At 47.5% G+C, this 19,180-nt stretch overlaps 1 protein-coding gene across 1 annotated transcript in view; it reads left to right on the top strand.

The window, feature by feature from the left end:
- Window positions 1-8,226: 8,226 nt before the first annotated feature.
- SDHAF3 (succinate dehydrogenase complex assembly factor 3) overlaps window positions 8,227-19,180 on the top strand; it is a 69,710-nt gene continuing 58,756 nt past the window's right edge. Inside the window, exon 1 of the mRNA XM_069629375.1 lies at window positions 8,227-8,396. The gene's annotated coding sequence lies outside the window, so the exon portion shown is untranslated. The remainder of the gene's footprint in view (window positions 8,397-19,180) is intronic.

Raw genomic sequence — 19,180 nt, 5'->3', positions numbered from 1 at the left:
CCCTCACCGTCCTGCGGGAGGACATCTTGTGACTACCTCCCGAAGTTTTCAGCAGTTTGTTAATAGTCTGTTTAGCATTTGCGGTTACATCAACCGCATTACATTCGACTGGGGGGGGGGGATATTGGATAAGAATGGGAGTAGTTTCACTGAACTGGAGCTGGAGCTAGGCTTCGGCATTACAACCCGAGAAGGGGAAGCTAAGACTTGGCCATCCCCCTCTTCCAGGGCAATCCCTGGAATCTCCAACCACCTGTGTTCGTCCCTTCTCTCCTCAACCGCCAGATCACACGACGAAAGGGGAGAAGAAGTTGGGTCTTCTAGTCCCGGCGGTGTTCGTAAGTCCTCCACTTCCTCCACTCCCTCTGTATTGTGTACCATGATCACTACCCGCTCCCCCGAGAGTGAGAGCGGGATTGGATCATTCCGGGGAGTTTTCTTATTGCCCGCGAGCATTACTTGCTCCACAAGGGAGTCTAAAATGCGGGGCGGACTCTGACTACCTCCCCCTCCGCGTCCTGTGTAGAGGTCATAGGTTTGGACGCGGTCTCTTGCACTCCCTCACCACACAGTGAGATGAACTCCGGGTTTATCGAGCTAACCCACCTTGTTTCTGGACCTTGGACCTCCTTATTGGGTAAAGGTGAGGGAGGTGTGTAGGGAGTCGCGGGACACGTTGTTGCTTGTGTCATATCTTGAGGGGAAATCAGTTTATTTTCTGCAGTTAACGCCATCAAAGACGGCGTACCATCCGAACCCAAGGCTTCAATCGGAAGAAACATAGAGTCACTTACTTCGTTTGGCTCAGCTGGACGGATTGAGTTTGGCTGTATTACTTTACCCGCGTGTTTAATGCGGGAGATCCGTTGAAGCCTCTGAGTAGCCAACTGCTCCACGGTTTCCGGTGAGGTTACACAGTCCTTGTTATGGGACGGCGGCTGGCGAGGTTTGCCGTTTCTTAGCAAGCGCTTGTCCTGATCGTCCTGATCTTCCAGCCCAAATTACCGCTTTACGAATTCGTCCCGGGCTGCCATCCTCCGGGCCTGAAGAGCAGGGGATCAATGTAGTAAGTGTCTCGGTGTTGAAATCAGTGCGCAGTCGCGCGGGCCCGCGGACTGCTGACTGCCCTTGTCAGTCCCTTCGCGGTCCGCTTCGCGGGGGACTGAAGGTAAGTAAGATGGAGGGCTCGGGACACGCCTCTGAGCACACGCCTCCAACGATGAAGCAGGAAAAAACACTCGATCTCCAGCACAGCGTGCTGGTACTGCTGACTGCCCTTGTCAGTCCCTTCGCGGTCCGCTTCGCGGGGGACTGAAGGTAAGTAAGATGGAGGGCTCGGGACACGCCTCTGAGCACACGCCTCCAACGATGAAGCAGGAAAAAACACTCGATCTCCAGCACAGCGTGCTGGTACTGCTGACTGCCCTTGTCAGTCCCTTCGCGGTCCGCTTCGCGGGGGACTGAAGGTAAGTAAGATGGAGGGCTCGGGACACGCCTCTGAGCACACGCCTCCAACGATGAAGCAGGAAAAAACACTCGATCTCCAGCACAGCGTGCTGGTACTGCTGACTGCCCTTGTCAGTATAATTTTGTCTTCCTCATGTTGAGAGAAAATCTCTGCAGCTTAATCAGCACGGGTATTGGGTGGAGCAATTGATATTGGGGAAAGCAAAACCTAAGGAAAGGACTGAGTTGTCCTAAAACTAACTAAGGTAAAGGGCACCAAAATGTTAACTAAAAGATGAAGACTAACACCATAGTGATGGCTAGAGGGGAAGGTACAACCCCCACATGAGCCTGTTTATAACTACCTCCACACTCTTTTTCTTTAAAGTACTTAATAATTAAATAATATAAAGTATAAAAAATATATAAAATATATAAAATATCCAAAGAAGAGGGGTTACGCCCTCACTGCGGTACAAACCCCATGGCCCTTATAGAAGCTGATACTTACTGAGCTATCCGGGCTACTGACAATTCTGAAAAACGCAAATATGTTCCAGTCAACACTTAAATATATTGTTTAGCAAAAGAGTACACTGAGCATGTGCACCTCAACTGCTCACCCCAGCAGGGTGTGGCAACCAGCAGTACACGAGGGAGTACCTCGCAGTAGAATTCAGGCAAAGCCTGAAACTGAGCAGGTTACGGCACGCTTCCAGGAAAACAATGACATCTGCCATATGCAGCACCTAAACAAAGCTGCCGACCTTAAGGCAGGAATACACTGAGAAAGTGCACCTCCAACTGGTCGCCCGAGCAGGGCGTGATAATCAGCAGTACACGAGGGGGTAACCTTGCATTAGAACTCTGGCAGAACCTGAAACCAAGCAGGTTATGGCACACAAACAGTTAAGGTAATCACCAAAGTTGCCAACTTTAAGGGAGGAAAAAACTGAGTAAGTGTACCTCAAACTGCTCACCCTAGCAGGGTGTGTAACCAGCAGTATACGAGGGGTCACCTCGCAGAAAAAACACAGGCAAAGCCTGCCACCGAGCAGGTGACGGCACCTTTCCAGGGAAGATAATGACATCTGCCACCAGCAGCACCTAAACAAAAAACTGCCAAGTTTAAGGGAGGAATACACTGAGCAAGTGTACCTTAAACTGCTCACCCCAGTAGGGTGTAGTAACCAGCAGTACACGAGGGGTTAACACCGCAATACAACTCCGGCAGAACCTGAAACCGACCAGGTTATGGCACCTACCATTTTTTTAGCGAAGACAAATCACCTAAGTAAATAAATAGAAAATGCAGATTGGCAGCGTAAGAGGCTCTTCAGTAGGCGAACTAGTGTTAATATAAGTTGAAAATATCAATATAAACACAAAATAAAATATCAGATTTTAAATATATATAGAAATATTCATGTAAATACCTATACATAAATATATATATATACATACACATCCACATGTGTATACTGCCAAAGGTGGGCAGCAACCCAGGTCCCTCTGCCTGGTAAACCTGCAACCTTCTCCTTGAGCTATGTCTCCTGTGTGTGCTGAAACAGAAGCCTACCTGAAACCAATATACATATATATATATCCGAATAAATATAGAAAACATGCAAGCGTTCAACTGGATACAGCTGTACGCTGTAGAGATGCTCACTGAAAGAGTTTATCAACAAAACAGGGCTGTGCGCCTCCTTTAAAATTATAACTTTTATATTTCATCATTTTTTTTCCATAACACCTTTAGAACTTTGATGTAGGGGGATTGTCTCGAACCGCCAACGTTTGAGGTACAAGTCACCATGCTTACTGTCTGTGCCACAGACCCTGGCTATGTAAATACGCTGCAAGGAATGATAATGAGAAAAAGAAACTAAATGAAACAAAATGAAAACTGGGGCCACGCGCGCCGTAAATACACTCTGTATTTACATTACAGGAGCGCTCTGAAATGAAAGGGCGGGCCAACCGCCAACACCCAGTTGAAGGGCTGCTCGGTCCGTGAAACGAACTCCGCCACACACGCGGCCTGGAGCCCCAAACAAAAACCCCAGCCGCATGCGCGCAGACTGGCACAGTCACCAACAGAAAAAAACAGAGATGCGCAGAGCCAGTGGGCCACTCGGCGCCGCTCTCCAAGTCCCACTTAACGGAGACCCACGCGCGTCGGCCTAAAGCTTCTGACAGGCCCTGCGCGTTGGGTAAAGACACCAAAGAGAAAAGTTTGCGACATTAATGCGCACCTAAAACTTAAGTCTTTTGTGTACTTGAACACCCAGCAAGTACATAATGTATACCAATACTACATCCATACACATATTATATGAACTATTTGATAATTATTAACCAGCATGCAAATCCCAACTAGAAGGAGTGACTTAGCTTGTGGTGTCAGCAGCAAAGAAAGAGGAGTTGGGTTTAGAGTAATGGACTTATATAAGGAAGGGTCCCTGCTCATTGGCCTCCTGCAGGGCATGACCTGTCCTCCATGATGGATTGGGGAGTTCCCCCTTGCATTGACATTGAACTCCATTTAGTTTTGTTTTCAAACTTTTTTTGTTTGTAAAAAAAATTCTTTGCTGCTGTGGTTTCAGAGTAAAGATTGTAATGCATAATATGAGCCTCCTGTCTTGTCATAGAATTCAAGGCACTCCACGCAGCAGCTATGCAAACAGAGTCTCGGACCCAAAGACTCGTCACCCGACTTATCGACTTCAGAAGGATGAAAGGCTGAGTTGGCCTTGACGGGATTTGAACCTGCGACCTGGAGACCAAACATAGATCACAGCAACAAGCGTTTAACACGCTGGGCCCATTTTACCAGCTTTATAACACGCTGGGCCCATATTACCAGCTTTATAAGTGCAGTGTGTCCTTCGCTGATTTCCTATTAGATGCCCAGGTACTTGTACCATTTTGCACCTGCTACCATCAATGGGCATTTAATACCACTACGGTTGTGCCTAGCAAGTGCCTTTCCCAAACCTAAAGAAAAGCCAAACTGTTGGTATTGCCAATGCTTGTTTGGCCGTGGGTTTGAGGAAGTTGTGCATGGTACATTGCAATCCATCGTTACCCTCCCTAGCTTTTACCCATGTTGCCATACCCTCCAACCTCAACATACACGCACTTTGAAATGACTTGTATTTGACACTATATTAAACATCAATACAATAAAACACACATAAAAGTCATAGCAGTTTCTGTTTTGTGACACAAAACCCTTCCCTTGGCCTTGCCCTGTGCTTTCATCACTCCATACGGCGACGTATTGCCCTGATGCACTGCGTTCACACACGCCAGGTCCCACCCATTCACCTTGTTGACCATTCTCATATTAAAACATGCACAATTATTTGTGCATGAAAAATGCAATTTGAACATATTTCTTTGGTGCACACGTCAGAATGGTTTTCTGTTGAGAGTTGCACTCGGCACGTTCATGAATGTCGCAAGTCATATAGCCTTTTGAAATCCCGTACATCCGGTCCAAGCCATTTAATACAGAAGGAACTCGAAGTGTAAAAGAAATGCAAGTCATATTATATACAGAACAAACACGTTTTTGGGGTCAGCAGTGGACCTGCCCATAGTACCACTGCCAAAGGACGCAGTAAGGATGCAAGTTCAGTGCCTGCTGTAGGTCATTCTGTCATTGCGCAAACACTTTGGGGAGAGGCATGGACATTAAGATCCCACACAATTGTCTCTTGGTGATCAAAGAATGCGTGTGTTATCCCATTGATAGCCGTTTAATAGATCCAAGAGGATTAAAAGTAGAAATGACCCTAATCAGTTTTAAAACTTATTGGTAGGTACCTCAATGTCACTTATGGCGATTGAGAGCCAACATATATGCAAGTCATGTCCTAAATTAAGAAACATTCCTGAGTGCATATGATACTGCATTCAGTTCTGCTTAATAGTGTATAATTAGCAAAATCTGAGTACAAGTGATTACATCTGTATATGGAGATAACCTGTCCCAGTCCAGATTCAAAGGGCCAGGCATCGCCGGCATATGCAAATACATACTTCATTGTGAGGCCAAACCTCCCTTTTATTCATTAGACATTTGCAACAGACTTATGCAGAACACTTTGCGCAACAAGATAAGAGGCAGGTTGATCTTAAAGATGCACGAGGGAGTGTGGGGAGGACAGCGGAGGTGTAGAAGGAGAGGAAACCGATTAGTGAATTACTACTGGAAAGAGAACTGGGGCAGTAGGCGAGGCAACATTGCCTTTTTACATCAGACATAGAGTGTGAGAGAGGGAGGGAGAAAGGGAAAGGGAGAGAGGGAGGGAGGGGCAAAGGATAGGCACCTCTATTGCAAATCTGTGACTTCTGTGTTGTTTTTAAAATCTTGTTAAAGATAGTAGCAGGAAGCTGGAGGATTGCAGAGTTCTCATGGCTTCGCATCACTTAAGCTTGAATGTAGCAGGGGTCGAATTACGAGGAACGCCTACTAAATGCCACAATGCATACTAATGCACCCAAACGCTTGATTTCCCAGAATGCACTCTCTCCCCCTCACTCCTTACAGAGAACACCATAGGAATACATGCTCCTCAACCTATGCTTTAAGTGGGCCAGGGCTCAGACCAAGCCAGGTCTAAAAGTTGCTTTCGTGCAGGGGCCAACCTGATCTCCCCGACCCATTTTATTAAACGTACTGTCTCCCGATCCAGTCACATAGTTATCCATTTGTCTCACTTTTTGTGTAGGTCATGTTTTATCTTTTTGTATAATTTGTCTTTCTCCCCGTTTACCCACACGCCAATCATATTTTCACTTTCACAATGTGCAAGACCCTTGAAACCCAGGCACACTGAAACAATCAGTGATTCCAACCAAAAGCTCAGTGTAATGGTGTACATTTTAGGCATTCACTTAAAATGTGATTGTGCCAAGATAATACAGTCATCTCTCGAAAACACACATCAATCAGATACTGATTTTGCCCTGTTTTGGTATAAAAGTTGCCAGTCTTTGTAGGAAAGGAAGATCGGAAATTAATACTATTTGTATAACTCTGACCTATGGCTAAACTACTATGCCTTAAAGAGAAAAGGCACAGATACACTCTCACAATCCCTATTGAAACCTGCTGACTGTTTCCACCCAGTTCATCCCCAAAACACCTCCTCCTGGGAACTCTTTCAGCTCATTTTAATAAAATCCTCCTATCAAACTTGCCACTCGAAGTGCCTGCCGGTGTGTTTTCAAAGCAATTTTCTGAAAGTTGATGACTTAATTAGAGCTGTAAACCTGCCACACAACGGGTGCATTAAAAATATCTAAACCAGGTCTGCCTTCAGCCACTTTGAGTTTCCTTCACTGAAGTCCTGTTAAAAAGCACTGGCAAAGCCAGCAGTTTTGGCTTGTGTATAAGTAGTAGGTATTCACCAGGCACTGCTATTAGATGTTTAGGTACTCACCAGTTTGCACCATGCCGACACAAAAGCACAAACTGTTCGCATTTCTGATGCTTGTTTTACTTAAGTGGCAGCAGCAAAGAAGAGGAAGTGGCAGATATTAAAACACCTGGGGTGCTGTTGGGGGTAAGCCTGTCGGCTGCAAGTGCTTAATTGACATTGTTTTATGGACCTTTGTGTGCAGCAAACAAGGGCGTAGAAACCAAGGGAGACGAGAGGGACATATCCCCCCACATGGGGGGAGGGGGGGTGCGTACATTACCATGTGTCCCCCTGCATATCCAAGCTGTACCCTACAACCAGATTGCCAGCATGGGGAAGCAATAGTGTTTTTTCATTTTTAAGGCTATCCCAGAGTCACAGGTTAAATCTTTGTCTTCCTCAGACTTTAAAAATCATGCTATCCATCTTTTGTCCTGACTTTTGCATCCAATTCTGTGTGAACGTTAAGAGGGGGCATAGGATGCAGGGGCTTCTTTGCCATTACTGCAAATGTGCAGGTTCGCAGGAAACCATATATTTTAGATTGCTGTGTTCCTATGTAAAAAGGTAAAATGTCTGTTATTATTTAACTTTGTTTTCTAGATGTATAAGAAACAATGTTACCCTTTTTAATTTAGCGTAAACATACAATAGTACGTAATATGCAGATTGTTCTTAGCATTACCATTTAGTTTGTGCCATTTGACTATTAATGGGATGAACATTTGGCATGTTTCTTTCAATAGAAACCACACTTTGCATTATTGTATGCCCAGCTGAATTGATGTCTATATTTTTTTCATTGTACTTTATGTACAGTTCTGTGCACAGAATTAATATTCGTGTATTATCTGACTTGGCAGAGATTCTCATAAAGTGGCCTAAGTAAAAGTGCAGATGATGCTCTAGGCAGCCTCCTTGGGACCAAGTCGCACGCACGCTCCTGACTGGCTTCGAGCACCTAGTGGGCGCTGGCAGTTTATTTCACAGTAATGGGTCCGTAGGCCCAAACAAATCGTTTCTATCCCTGTTTGTTTGGGGGTAGAAATGAAAGTGTGATACCAGCATTTCAAAATGGTGCTGCCACACTGATAAATAAATGCATGTCTTGGTCATAAATTACCCTTTCATGCACTGTGCTTCCCCTTTGCATCTGTTTCAAACAAACACAAGATAATTTGTTTGTTTTTCCATTTGTGAATTCGGGGTGTGCTTGAAATGCGTTGTAGACAGGCAACATCGAGCTCTGAAGATTCTTGTTTGCGGATATCGTGGTTTTGTCGGAAGCGGCCTCTTTCTGAACGTACGTACGCGAGGTGCGACTTCATACGTCTTTGTTGCCTGTAGGTGCTTTCCTCTAATTTTGGCGGAGCTGGGAGCGGAGAGCCGGAGAGCAGGCGAGCAGGCAGACAAACGACCTTACTCGGCTCACGGCCCCGGGCGGTGTTGCGAGGTGTTTCACACGGCTGCCCGCCTGCGGAGTTTGTAGCGGATTAGCACAGTGCAGCTCAGTGGGTGAGCATCATGAGCATTTTCAGGGGATAGCTCTGTGACTGGCCCAGCAGGTCGGCCGGTCGGAGAATGCCTGCGAGCCTGATCTGATTCTTGTGGCTGGACTGGTAGCAGGCCACTCCTGTTGTGGTCATTGTCCGCTGCTTCTTGTGACCCTGTGAACGCCTTTATTTAGAATATTTTGGAAAGTTCAAGCACATCGTGCTCTGCCCCCTACACGCCCCGACTGACTCATACAGCCCATAGTGCTCGAGAGGCATGGGCACTGGTTTTGATCAGAGGCCATCTGAACAGGTTAAGCCCGCTGCATGTAAAGGGCGACTGTGGAGCACTGTTTGGTTTCCTGGTATTTCAGGTATTCACAGGACCTGATCTAACTTCCATCTGTACTGTCCCTGCTATATTTATACCGTGCCTAACAGCCATTATGGAGGAAGGCCGCCCCCTAAGAAGTTCGAGGCGGTGTAACGTCACTTTTTGCTATCTGTCAGAAAATCTTTCCGATAGGAAAAAGAAAAGTGACGGGGTAGGAAAATCTGACAGCCTGACCTGTCATTTTTTTCCACCTGTCAGAAAATCCTACCGAGAGCAGGCATTGGGCAACCCACCCAGGGGTAGGAAAAAGTGATGGGGTAGGAAAATCTGACAGCCTGGCCTGTCATTTTTTCCTACCAGTCAGAAAATCCTACCGACAGCTAGCATTGGGCAACCCACCCAGGGGTAGGAAAAAGTGACGGGGTAGGAAAATCTGACAGCCTGACTTGTCATTTTTTCAGTATCCCTACATATTATCCCCACCAAAAATATCGCCGTATATATGGTTGTTTGTCTAGCCATAGGTGATTTTTTTGGGGGAGATCATTTGTGGAATGGGGGTTGCGGGGGTGTCCCCCATACATTTAAAAAGAATGCTGGGGTTGCAGGGGGTGTCCCCCACAGGGTCCATGGCTCAATATTGCTGCAAAAATACCGAGAGCAGGCATTTGCCCGTGTACCGGGAAAGTGGGGTAAGTGGAGAAAGAGGTTATGGAAACAATTCCTCTTTTTTCAGGTTGATGACATACCCAAGTGGATTAAAACTTTTTGGGTCACCGTACTGCCTGAAAGTGCATTTTTAAGGATGGCAGCTTGCACAACCTCTATATGACCCACCACTGCTTTACTAATTTGATCATTATTATTGCGAAGACACAATACAAGGACATGATTGTTGACGGCTATAAGCTCAAACAATATACGACTTAGAGATTTGCCAACAGTTTGAGCTTTGTCTGCACCTTTTCTGGCAACATGTCACAACAGTACTTTACATATTGAAATGTCCATATCATTGGAAATGTTATGTTATAGCGCACCGTTACCAACGGAATTGGTCCCCAGGCGCTCTGGCGGATCTGTAAACAGGATGAGGGCGGGTAGGGTTAGTCGAGGAGGAGGGGAGTAGAAGAGTGGGAGAAGTGGTGTGCTGTTGGCAGCTTCAGCTCGGTATACACCGAGTGCTGGGCTTTGGTGAACGTATCGGATCGGGCGAGGCCTCGTGTGCTGTAGGTTCGCTCTATGTGTTGATGCGATGTGGTAAAGTGCATGGGGATTGCTGGGATAGAAATGGTTTTGGGAGTGGGTTGAGTATGCAGAAAATTGAGGGTTGTGTTAGTGGGGTCTGTATCCTGTTCCAGGTACTTCTGGTTCCATTTGGAAAAATGCCACGACCTCCGCACACATAGGGTACATATCAGCATGCAGGTGTGCACTCACTTTTTTATAGCTTGCATGTAGCTGTACAAGAAGTTGCAGTAATGGGGTACACTAATATGGATGAGAAGAGAATTCAGGGAAGGACATAGAGAAAGGGGTACAGGGAAGGAAAGCCGACTGCGGCTTCATTGATTTGTTGGTGGCTCTGCAGCTGTGCTCCTGCTGAAGCCATGTTCCTGTGAGGGCACTGCTTCGCTGATGCTATGCTCTGCCCTCTTCTGCCGATCGCTCCACTCTCCTGTCTTCCCTTACCTCACTTGTTCTCTCGTGCTGTCCTTCGTTGGTTCACCTCTTAACTTTCGTATCAATCTTTTTGGTATCCTGGTCTGGCTCTACACCTGACTCTCCTCCTCTCCAATTTGGTGTCCTGCAGGGTTCTGTGCTTGTCCCTCTTGTCGTCTCCCCTTATACCCTCCTGCTCTCCCATCTCATATCTTCCTTTAATCTTTGCCTCATTTCTGTGCAGATGACGCCCAACTTTTTCTCCTCTGTTTCTTACTTTTCTGACTCCCTTGAGGCCAATGTCTCTGCTTACTTCTCAGCTATTAAAAAAGGAATCCACACCCACCTTCTTCACCTTAAAGCCAGTCAAAATCCGAGCTTCTATTTATTCCCCTCCTCCACTCTGCCTCCCTCTGCCTACCCTTCTGGTATTTCCTTCCCACCTGCTTTAATCCCCTTTATTGTACAGTGAGAAATCTTGGTGTAATCTTCGAGTCTTCACTCTCTTTCACTACTCATATCTCTGCTGCTGCTTTTATTATTGATACGATGGTATCTATTGAGGCGGACCTAGCTTTGAGAAGCAAAAGAGCACTTTACAAAAGTATACAGCAATACAGATACATAACGGAGCTCTTTAGAGAGCTATACAATGCATAACAGAGCACTTTAGAGAGGTATACAACAGTACAGATGCATAACAGAGCTCTTAAGAGAGGTATACAAAAGTACAGATGCATAATGGAGTGCTTTTCAGAGGTACCAGAACAGATATACATCGGGGTGTAGGATACATGGGAGCACAGAGGAGGGGTACAGCTGTCCTGGGTGGTGTTGAGGAGAGGGGCGGGCGCCATCTAGTGAGTCAGGTGGTGCAAGGGGCGATGTGATGGCCTAGGTGTTGAGTATGAGCGACTCCTTGAAGAGGTGGGCCTTGAGTTCCTTTCTGAATTGTAGGGGGGTGCGGGTGAGTCTGATGCTAACGAGGAGGAGGTTCTATAGTTTTGGGGCATAGACAGAGAGTACTTTTTTCTGGCCCTTTCCTTTCTGCAGCGGTGGATTTCAAGTCTGCTCATGTTCTGGCAGCTGTTGGAGCAATGTCTGCTTGTGCGGCCGCCAACACCTTTATAACAGTTGTCGTGCCCGTCCCTTCTGGTCTCCTGTGACGCCGTCCCTTCCGCTCAGTCTTCAACTCCTCTATTCGTCTCATGTTTTCTCTTCCTGCTCGTGATTCCATTAGCAGTAACCGATGCTCCAATTTCCTTCTTTCATTTGACAACCGACTTCTCTTTATGATATGATATGATAGGTTATTTATAACGCGCTTAATACCCAGAGGTTTCTAAGCGCGGACCCAGGGATCGAACCTGTGTTGCTCCGTGTCATCTTGTTTCCAAGTCGAGCACGCTGCCGCTGAGCTATCCTCCTGGGACTTTCACTTACTCTGCACGGTCTTCAAGGCCTTAATGGTCCTGCTCCTTCCTATCTTGCCCTCTTAACTCTCTCTACCTTCCTGCACGTTCTCTTCGCTCTGAACCTCTTCTCCGTATCTCTGTCCGCAAATCCCCTGGGCTCTATCCCGGTTTTGCTCATTTTTGTTACTTGCTCCCATACTTTGGAACTCTCCCTCTCCCTATCTGCTCTGCCCCCTCTTTTCATCGCTCCTGTGCTTTCACTATCATCGTGATTTCCGTTTATTTTACTTGTCATATTATTATTTAACCCTTTAACTGCCATGGGTTTTTCCCCCAAGTGCCAAGGCCTTTTTTTGGTGATTTCGGTATGTGGCCATTCAAATCCTTCTAACTTTTTTGTTACATGAAATATCTCGGCCATTTGGCTCCTTTTTTCCCCACATCTAGGCAGTCGTAACGCCACCCAGGAATCCTAGGTTGCTGTAGGGGGGTGAGTGAAAATAAGCAAAAAGGGCGAACATTTTGGTTTTTTTCAAAAATGCCAATAAAATGGTGTACAAAGGTTTGCTGTGCTGAATTCCACAATTTCCTGGCTTTCAAGAACAGGTCGAGTGGGAACGAAAAAACATTGTTTTGATGTGGTTATCAACTGTTTTGTGAGAGGTAGGCGATTTTGGCCATTTGTGCCAATTGGACATGCATGGACGGAATGGAAGAAAAGGGTAGAAAAGCCAAATTGGAGGACAGAAAGGCATATATTTCTGAAAAGTAGACAAAATTCCAAGTTTAGGAAGGAGTGATTTGCATAGGTCCGGCAACAACTAGGTAGGGGAAAGTGCCATAGATTGGGGGAAAAGAGGGAAAATGACCGAAAAAAAGGTATGTGTTGCACATGGTTGGCTTGGTACGGCAATGGCTTCTATGAATTTTGAGAAAAGCAATGCTCCGCTACATTCCCCCGACTCTGACAGTTAGGAAAGCACACATTGTTTGTAGTGTTTTACAAAACAAGCACTACCACAAGCCAAACACTGAGCCATGGTACACAGGTGTTTTATGCTCACGGCCTGAACAGACGCACTTAGCATGTGTAAATCGGGAAAACCAATGTGGTGAGGAACGGCAAGCATCCATTATTTGAAAGAGCACAGGCAGACCTTTTCAAGGGTAGGTGACTTGTGCAGGTTACAAAAGTGTATGGTGCCTAAAGCAGCGACTAAATGTAGGTCACATTTGGGAAATGAAAGGGTTGTGTGACAAAGGGCACCAGCAAATGGGTCAAAACGTTATGAAAATCACACAAACACAACAAATGTTATACCTTCCTGCATTCCCACAGGTGTCTCGATGAAAACGGTACCTCACATGTGTGGGTGCACCTACCTGGGCGCCAAGGGGAAAGCCTAAAACACAGGTAACCCCAAGTCTGTTTTCACACCTGAATTTCACACTCACATCATATAGATATGGGCCTAGGGTGTCGAAGCCAGCAAGGGAAACGGGGAACCCCATGCATTTCCCAAAAGAGGACACCCCTGTGAATCCACAGAGGTCTGCCTTGCGCAAATTGCCCCAGTTTTTATTAGCCACACTCCCAGACAAAGTGTGATATTTGGGGGGGAAAAAACACAATGTTCACTTTGTCTGGGGTTCTGGGTAATAAATTCGGGCCCGCTTCGCGCAAGTCAGACCTCTGTGCATTCCCACGGGTGTCCTCTTTTGGGGAATGCATGGGGTTCCCTGTTTCCCTTGCTGGCTTCGACACCCTAGGCCCAAATCTGTAGGTTGCCCACATGAACAAATTGTGCTGTGGCGAAAGGCTTGGGGTTACCAGCGGGTTACCCTTTTCCTTTTGCGCCCCCAGTAGGTGCACCCACACATGTGAGGTACCTTTTTCGTCGGGACACCTGTGGGAACGCGAGAAGGTATGACATCTGTTGTTGGCGACGTGTTTCGGTGAGTGGACACAGGGAAATGTCTCTGAAATTGGCTGGAAATGAAGACAATTCTCAGACATTTCGCTCTGGCCACCCACCGAAATACACCACCAGCAACACATGGCCTACCTTCCTGCGTCCCCACACGTGTCCTGATGAAAACGGTACCTCACATGTGTGGGTGCACCTACCGGGGGTGGAAAAGGGTAACCCACTGGGAACCCCAAGCCTTTCGCCACTGCCCATTTTGTTCATGTGGGCAACCTACAGATTTGGGCCTAGGGTGTCGTAGTCAGCAAGGGAAACGGGCAACCCCATGCATTTCCCAAAAGAGGCCACCCCTGGGAATCCACACATGGCCCAATTGGAGGGGCGGCCCATCTCATGTAGCCCTCCCAGGGGCAGATAAGGGGGGGCTGTCCTGCACTCCTCCCTGGGCGCAGGCGTCCGTTCCTAGGAGCAGATATATGGTCCCAGGGAGGGCTGCATGACATGGCACCCACTCCATTGTGGCTGGGGGGAGGGGGTCAACGCCCCATCCCATTAGAAAATTCCTAGACCCTTTGAGGTGCCCCACAGCCCCCCTAAAAAGCGTTCCACCATTTTCACTTTTTTCCTTTGGTAACCCAACTCCCCTTGGAGGCCCCAGGGTGCCCAAACCTTACTGCCCCACCCACTGGGGGCCTGTCCCACCATTTTTGGGGGCCCTCTCCCCCCTCAACCCAAATGGGTGGCGGGGGCACCTCATGCAGGCCTCCCTGGGCCTCCTACAAACGGCTGCGTAAGGTACACCCCCCTCAATTTGGGGTGGGGGGGGCCCCAAAAATGGTGGGACAGGCTCCCCAGTGGGTGGGGCAGTAAGGTTTGGGCACCCTGGCGCCAGATTGGCACACCAATGTGCCCCTCTGCGCCAAGGCAGGTATAGTAAACAAAACAAAAAATGGAAAAGGTACACTACACTTTAGGGCGGGCTGAGGGGCACCCTAAACCGCCAGGTAATTTTCTAATGTACTGGGGGATGACCCTCTACCCCTCACACCAAATGCAGGGGGGGGCATCTCATTCAGCCCTCCCTGGGGGCAGATAAGAGGGGGGCATCTCATGCAGCCCTCCCTGGAGTCAGATGCCCCTTCCTAGGAGCAGATATCTGCCCCAAGGAAGGGCTACAAGGGGTGCCCCCATTTCACCTTGGGGTGAGGGGGAGAGGGCCACCCCCATTTCTGTAAAATATATCCCTGGTGGCTAGTGCCCCTCCCCCATCCCACCCAAAATTCCCTTTTTCTTATTTTCATTTTTGTTTTTGTTTTGCCCCCTTCCCTGGGGGCAGATGATCAGCCATCTGCCCCCAGGGGGGACTAACCTGCAGGCCCCATCCTTTGGGGGGCCTGCACACTAATTCTTGGTAGCCCTCCCCCCCACCCCCCAATTGGATGGGGGGGCACCCTCATGTACTCCTGCCTGGGGCCATAAATCTGCCCCCAGGGAGGGCTACAAGGGGTGGCCCCCCTTTCCACTTGGTGTGGGAGGGGGAGGGCCACCACCATTTCATGGGGGCAAAAAAATCCCAGGCCCCCCACCCTCCACCCCCCATCCCGTTCTATTTATTATTATTTTTTTCTTTTTGCCCCCCTTCCCTGGGGGCAGATGATCAGCCATCTGCCCCCAGGGTTGTGCACATATGTGCCCCCATGCTTTGGGGGTGGGGGGGATCCAGGGGAAGAAGAGGGCTGCTTACTTGAAGGGGAGAACCTCCCCTTTCCAAGGACACTTGTTTTTCCTATATCCCTGGTGGCCTAGTGGGCCCCAGGGCCCCAAACCCTCTCCCACCACCCTCCTTCCCTCGCCTTTTTTTATTTTTCACCCCTGGGGCAGTTATCATCTGCCCCCAGGGGTCTCCAGCGCTGTGGCCCCATGCTTTGGGGCCACGGGGGGAAGAGGGCCGCTTATCAAATACATCAAATGCTCTGCATTCTATTACTCCATTAGCACCAGAACCTCTTTGCAGCTTACTCACCCGATATCAATTAAGATGATGCCAAAACCCCTGTCCACTCAGTCAGCCAGTAGACGGGCAATAGTCAGCCTTGCATGTAACATCCTTAGAAATGTGGGCTTGCAATGTGTCTCCATTGGGTGGCACTTCAAGAGGTGGCACAGGGCAGCCCTTTTTAGGAAGACAGCTCAGGTGCTAGGCAGAAGACTATCCCTGTCTACGGAATCCAGGTGCCTGTGGTCCAGGACTGAACAAACCCGCATTCACTTCTGATAAGGCAGGCGTGAGCATGTCCACGCTGTTCCAGAACATTCAACAGTTTCTAGTCAATAGTGTAGTCTCATTTATTGTGCGAGGCATTACAGCATCTATCCAATTTCTTCACATTTCACTGAAGTTAGTCTCAGAATTGTCCTCACGGATTAGTACCCCACAATAATGAGCTTTGTATCTGTTATTTGGACTGTCGGATGCCTGGAGAATGAAGAGGTCCACAGAGGTGGAGGGGTAAACCCATCCTCAATGATAGGTAGAGGCTATTCTTATCTATAAATCTTCCCAGTGAAATGCCTTCCATCTCACTGAAGTACCAGGATAAAGTCGTGTTTACAACATCTTCAAATCATCTTGGCTGTAAAAGGTGGGATTTTCATCTCCATACTTCTCCCTAACATGCTCTGTAATTTGGCATTTGGGGAGGTTCTCTGTCTGTGCAGTGCCCTTAAGAGTCTGCAGTGAAGTGTAAACATGCACAGCAATCACTTACAATTGTACTTTGAGGCTCCTTTGACATCAGAATGCTGGCCTACCTTTATCTTTGCACTGCACCACGCAGTGATGGGTGCATATTTTTGGGGGTGTTGGCAGAATGACAGAGATGCAAACAGCTTCAAGCAACTCAAGTTTCATCCTGTGGACCTGAGTCTTACCCGTTCATATACAGTCCAATTTTGGACACTGCCAGTCCCTCAATTTTTTCTGTAGTCTCCCACATAGTAATTTTCATTTATTTTACTAAAAAACATTTGTCCAAAATCATCCCGCCTCACAATATACCTGGACGTGGCATGGCACAGCTGAACTGCCAACACACAGTTCTGTGCCATTCCAAAACCCATGCCCCGTGTACATGGTGGCAGGGGAGCCGACTTATGAATTTCCGGGGGGGTGGGGAGGGCCCAAATACAGAAAGTGACATCACTGGCAGTTATAGGACCACAAATTTGCATGTAGTCGCCAACTTGGTGCCACGGCGCGCGGGGGGGGTGGAGTCGCGCACAGAACAGTGGAAACATTGGCTAGCATGTACTGCATATACTAAAGTCAAGTAACAAGGAGATTTAAGCCTTCGAGTTGCATTCCAGTAGGCCATCACTGCCACTACTCCACCCCTCTATAATCACCCAGGTTGTAGTAGCCCTCAAAAGGCAGAGCAACACAACTAGGATGGGGGAAGGAAATGTCGTCCCATCCTGTGAGTGTGTCAAACGTCAGAGCAAAGACTGTGCGGGTGCCTCCTACCTTGGAGCACAATCTCACTAATTTGGTGCAAATCTCGCAAGTGGGAGCATGGGAATCCCCTGCGTGTGTGTGGGCTGCAGACCCCGGATAACATGCTCACTTCTTCAGTGTGAAACTCTGGCCAAGGCTCTTTGGGCAAGCATTCAGGATGGGTCTCACACCTATAAACACTGTGATATATTGAGTGGGCACCTCACTCCTTGGAGCATAATATCAACCGTTGCTGGTAATCTCACAACTGAATGTACAGTTTCACTCTTGGTCATCTCAGTGACCCCATGTATATTAATGGAGTCAGTCTCCCATCTGGGAAGACAATTATATTTCTGTTAAAACACTCTGAATTGTCACTCCAGTTTTCTCGATTTATAGATCCATAACATATTCATTCAGTGTGTGCAGGGGTGATAACTGGTGTCTGAGAGAGCTAATTCTTTCATTCAGGAGAGATAAAGGGGTAACAACCCCCTGTGTGTGGGATCAGGCTAATTTTGCCCCATAGCCCCTCCAGAAGGATTAAGCAGGTTTTAAGACCCTGCTGATTCTGCTATCCGACAGACTCAAACCTTCTATCCCTTGCCCCATCACGGCTCCCAACATCCTGAGCGGCAGCTTATGGACAGCAGGCAGCTCCGGACATGCCTGTTGCCAATTGAATGTAGACAGATTTACTATTTAGACACTGGGAGAGAGCCATGAATCCACATTTGTGGTGAAGAAGCACTCAACATACAGAACACAATTGAATAGTGTTGCAGTCCTGCTGAGAAATGACAATTCTGAGCATGTGAGCAATAGGCTGGATCAGTACTGCCCCATAAAAGGTGTAGAAGCCTCTGTGAGAAGTGGCAGTACTGGCCCAACAGTGAGAAGTGTAGTATTTTCACATTAACTATGCTTAAGAACTTTGGGTTATTGAATAGTGCTGCTACATTCTGAGTTATTCCATCCCTTTAAATATATGAGCTCTTGTATTACCACGACAGTGTTGAGATTTTCTGATGATGACAGACTTGCTCAATAGTTCTGGTTCTGTATAATTAAATGTACTTCAGAACTTTACAGTATCGGAAGGATAGCTCAGGGGCAACGTGCTCGCCTTGGAAGCAAGACGACACAGAGCAACACAGGTTTGATCCTTCGGTCCGCGCAACACAGGTTCACTCCCACAGTCCACGCTTAGAAACCTCTGGGTAGTACACGCATTATAAATAACCAATTCAAATAAAAAGAAATACATCTGTTGAAAAGTGCTGGGGCCTTGTCAATAAGAGTGTATACAGCTCAACTGAGAGGTGCTGATGTTGTCCCATCAAAAGTATAGCAGCCCCACTAAGATGAACTAGCTTTGCCTCAACAAAAGCATAGTATTATCGCTTAGAAGATTCAACAATTATAGAAGCCCTGTTACAGCAGTACTATCCCATCAAGAGTATAGCCAGCTAACTGAGGAGCAACAGCATTTCCCCATTTCAAATATGGCAGCTCTACTAGAAAGTGCTGGCTCATACGCCTCCGCTCCCCGCCCATAGCATTCACCCTCACCACGTGCACACTCAGACACATGCAAACGGTCTCATTTTCCCTCTCCCTGCCCCTGCTCCCTGCCCCCTCCCTCGCTTTGCATCTGTACCTCCATTTCTAAAAAGCCTTCTGGGTTGGGTGTACCTCTACATCTGTTCACCCCTCTTTCCAAGAGGGGTGCACAGATGTACAAATACACCAAACCCAAAACGATTTTTAGAAATTGAGGGACAGACTTGTTTTGCATCTGTGCCTCCATTTCTAAAAATCCTTCTGGGTTGGGTGTACCTCTACATCTGTGCACCCTGGTGCACAGATGTAGAAGTATACCCAACCCAAAACTATTTTTAGAAATTGAGGGACAGATGCAAAGCAAGAGCCTCTTGCTTTGCATCTGTCCCACAATTTCATAGCGGGGAG

This window comes from Ambystoma mexicanum, chromosome 12 (genome assembly GCF_040938575.1).
Source record: "Ambystoma mexicanum isolate Mex_15411 chromosome 12, UKY_AmexF1_1, whole genome shotgun sequence".
Taxonomy (NCBI): domain Eukaryota; kingdom Metazoa; phylum Chordata; class Amphibia; order Caudata; family Ambystomatidae; genus Ambystoma; species Ambystoma mexicanum.
This window is presented reverse-complemented; position numbering and strand designations above follow the sequence as displayed.